We start from the raw sequence: 3,911 nt of genomic DNA, 5'->3' as shown, positions 1-3,911 counted from the left end.
GGAGTTGGGGGGAATGGGCATCACAAAGGCTGGGGCAGGAGCCCCAGGTGCTTCCAGTGTAGCCTTTGCCCTTCCTGACTTGCCAAAGAAAATGGGCGGCTGCCCAGGCTAGTGTGTAGAGCAGTTTCCCTCTTCCAAATGTGCGCCAGTCTCTGTGTTTGAGGTGGTTTGCTACATGGAGCCTGGGTGTTTCTCTGCTTCTCGCCAGCTGGAGAAAAGCCTCTTGGGGTAAAATCTCCTGCCCCATGGCAAAAGTGAGCACCTTGAGTGGGAATGGTAAGAGGCCCCACCAGGGGGGCTGGCCCTGCTTTCCTACCCTCTTCGATAACGGCCATAGAGCATCAGCAGCTGCCTCGCATGCTGGTCTGTGGGTGGCCTTCAGTGGGTGTTTGGCATGGCAGGGAGCAGGCTGGCTGAGTGTTTTTGTGCCTGTCTGAAGGCCACACATAGGCATGGTCCTGCCCTCCTCTTGCCCTGTCCTCGGTTGTTGTGTGGCTTTTAAGCCTTCCCTTGGAACTGTCAGCGCCAGCCGCCTCTGCTCTAGGTGCCCAGAGGAGGAGAGGTGTGCTGGGCTCCAGCCTGGGAAGCCTGGACCTGGCACTCCTTCCTTTAAATGCCATGTGGGCAAGAGGAAGAGCTGCAGCTACAGGGACCAAAGTTGTGGACATCAGATGAAGCAGCAAGAAACCAAACCATCAGGTCAACCCGCAGGAATCTCTAGCCAGACTGTTAAGTTCTAGGACCCCACCCTATAGCGGCCAGCTGGACCAAAGACCTATCTCCAGTGGGCATCAGTGACCCATGAGGAGGAGAAAAAAAACCTTGCTGAAGTTTACCCAGGTAGAAAGTAACTATACACATTGAGCTCCAAGACTTTGCAGCAAACTACAATATCTGCAGGAGGTCCCACTGAGATTTGAACTCAGATTCCAGGATTCAAAGTCCTGAGTGCTGCCCATTACACCATGGAACCTGCTCCCATTTTGTTTTCAAGACCCCTGTGTCTCTCGGCTGACTGGTTTGCACTCTGCACTTATTGCTTCCCACCAGCGGCTTCCTCTCGCAGGACTCTCTCTCCTCCTCCAGCGACTGTTGTCCTGCACTATGGGATCCGCGGGTCCTGCCCTGAGTCCCCACATCCCCCTGCTTGGTCTCCATTCCCTGCAGGCTGCAAAAATGTCAGGGGAGGACGCCCCTCCCTTCACTCGGTGCTCCCGCTCATATCGGCCAGCTGCAGCCTCATCTCATGGAACTCGGGCAGCTGTCACTTGATCCGGTTGTACAGTCACAGGATCACTGGCTCCCCAGCCTGGATGCTCTTGTGGAAATCCCACAGGCAACACTGCAGGACTTGGCACCATTGGTTTCTTTGATATTGCGGTGTTTGCCTGACCACTGGAACAAAGCCCCCAACTCCTCCCTCACCGACTCCCGTCAATCCCTCTGGTTGCCATAGAACCCTCTGATGCTTTCCTGTTCTGCCAGCAACGCCAGGCCTCACCCCCCTGCTCCATTATCTTGCAAGCTCTGGATGTTCAGCTTCCAATATCCTCTGCCCTGGGTCAGGGGCGGCTCCAGGCACCAGCGCATGCCTGGGACAGCAAGCTGCAGGAGACAGCCTGCCGGTCACTGTGAGGGTGACAGTCAGGCTGCCTTCAGCAGCATGCCTGCAGGAGGTCCTCTGGTAATGCAGATTAGGTGGCATGCCTGCAGGAGGGTCCTCTGGTAATGTGGATGTGGCCTCTCTCCTGATTCCTGAGGAAAGAAACCTTTCCAGGAAATGGCCATGGATTCTGGGAATCCTCATGTGGCTGGTGGAGAAGCACCAGGAATCATTTGGCTCCTGGCACACAAGGCAACTTAAAACTGGGTGCCCAGACAGGGACTTGAACCCTGGCTCCTCAAATTAAGAGCTTGATGTGCTACCAACTGAGCTAGTTGAGATCATCTTCCCCGGTCACCCCAAGAGCGAGCAGATAGGCAAAAGAGAGGCAAAAAATGTCCCCAGAACCCCTCCTCTTTTTCTGCACAGCCTCTGACTGTCAGCAGGATTACTCCTCCTCCTCCCTTCTGTGCCTCAGTGTGACTAAATCTCCACACCTAGACAGCTGGTCCATCCGCTGCACCCCAATCCCCCATGCCTGAGCCTCCCTTCCAAAGCCCTGCACCTGGCTCCATAGAATTAAGTCTCACGTGTTGCTGGGAACTCGACTTCTTGTGCCCAGAGAGTCTCAGCCCCCCTCAGTAGATGACCTGAGAAACACAGTGTCTGCCTTTTCCAAAGAAGTGCTTGGAGGGTCTTTTCTTATGTTACCATGTGGCCTAACGGATAAGGCGTCTGAGTGTGGATCAGAAGATTGAGGGTTTGAGTCTCTAGGTGGTTGTGTTTCTGCAGTTTTACTACTGTGCTGAACGTCTTGCTCCCTTCACGGCTGGAACCTCTTGGCTACTCAGGCCAATGCTCTGGCTTCAGCTAGAGCTAGAGCCCTGGGAAGGAGTTGGGGGTTGGGTGTCACAAAGGCTGGGACATGAGACCCAGGTGCTTCCAGTCTAGCCTTTGCCCTTCCTGACTTGCCAAAGAAAGTGGGCGGCTGCCTGGGCTAGCGTGTGCACCTGTCCCTGTGCTGGAGGGTACTTACTACATAGCGTCTTGGGAGCCTGGGTGTTTCTCTGCTTCTTGCCAGCTGGGGAAAAGCCTCTTGGGGTAAAATCTCCTGCCCCACAGCAAAAGTGAGCACCTTGAGTGGGACCAGTCAGAGGCCCCACCATGGGGGCTGACCCTGGCCCTGCTTTCCTACTATCTTCTGATGTTGGCCACAGAGCATCAGCAGCCACCATGCATGCTAGTGACCCTCAGTGGGTGTTTGGCATGGCAGGGAGCAGCCTGGGTGGGTGTTTTGTGCCTGTCTGAAGACCACACCTAGATATGGTCCTGCCCTCAGTTGCTCTGTGGCTTTTAAGCCTTCCCTTGGAGCTGTCAGCACCAGCTGCCTCTGCTCTAGGTGCCCAGAGGAGGAGAGGTGTGTGGGATCACTTTTACAGATGCCCCTTCCCTGGTACTGCCCTTGCTCAGCTGCACAGAGGAGTTTTCATCCCCAATCCCTGCCTAGCAGCCCTCTGGCACCATTCCTGAGGCTGCCCTGCCTCACTTTCTTCCCACCATGTTGGGAAAGACAGCTCTCATTATTAAATGTCAGGTGGGCCAACTAGGGGCAGTAAGCCCCTTCTATGTTTTCCTACTGCAGATCCCAACGTCAGGAACTCACCTTGGGTGGAGACACTGCTGTGCTCCCAGAGGGCAAGCCATCTCTGCACAAAGCATAATGACAGAGCCTGCCAAAGCCCAGGATTGAACCAGGGACCTTTCGTTCTTCAGTCTAACACTCTCCCAACTGAGCTACTTTGGCAGTTGCATGACAGTATTTTGGCCTGTTACTTCTCTGTCTGGGATGTTTTTGTCAGCAGTCGCACACAGAAAGGACAGGAAAAGAATGGCTGCTTCACACCCCCACTGGAGGAACCCGGCGCCCTTAGCTGTGGTGAGTAAGAAGTGTCTGTTAGCTGACAGGGCCTGTCCCCCAGGAGCTGGAACAGTAGCTGCCACCTCACCCTTGGCTCCAGGCTGTGAGAAATGCTCATTGCCTGGCTGCATGGGCGGATGTTGCTCCGTGCTCTGGAGAGCGTCTGTATAGGTCTTTCAACCCCCCGTCTTCAATGAGACAGTCTGGTAAGGTCTCAAGTGTCCCCTCCGGCCTGGCAGCTGAGAGTCTGTGCAGACATCAACCCCCCTGCCAGCCCCAGAGCCAGCAGCAGCGCCAGGCCCCCCCCCAGCACCACAGGGGCACTCAATGCACTTGCTGTGGGGAAATGGCTCCTTAGTGTCCAGCTGCTAGAGTGAGAGGCAGGAGAGA

At 55.4% G+C, this 3,911-nt stretch overlaps 2 non-coding genes across 2 annotated transcripts; both read right to left on the bottom strand.

Moving 5' to 3' along the window:
- Positions 1-901: 901 nt before the first annotated feature.
- On the bottom strand, positions 902-973 carry TRNAQ-UUG. Its single transcript has one exon. It is a non-coding gene; the product is annotated as a tRNA-Gln (tRNA).
- Positions 974-3,334: 2,361 nt separating this feature from the next.
- TRNAF-GAA lies at positions 3,335-3,407 on the bottom strand. The gene has a single exon. It is a non-coding gene; the product is annotated as a tRNA-Phe (tRNA).
- Between the last annotated feature and the right edge of the window lie 504 nt (positions 3,408-3,911).

The sequence above is a fragment of the Gopherus evgoodei genome, unplaced genomic scaffold, assembly GCF_007399415.2.
Source record: "Gopherus evgoodei ecotype Sinaloan lineage unplaced genomic scaffold, rGopEvg1_v1.p scaffold_232_arrow_ctg1, whole genome shotgun sequence".
Lineage (NCBI taxonomy): Eukaryota > Metazoa > Chordata > Testudines > Testudinidae > Gopherus > Gopherus evgoodei.
This window is presented reverse-complemented; position numbering and strand designations above follow the sequence as displayed.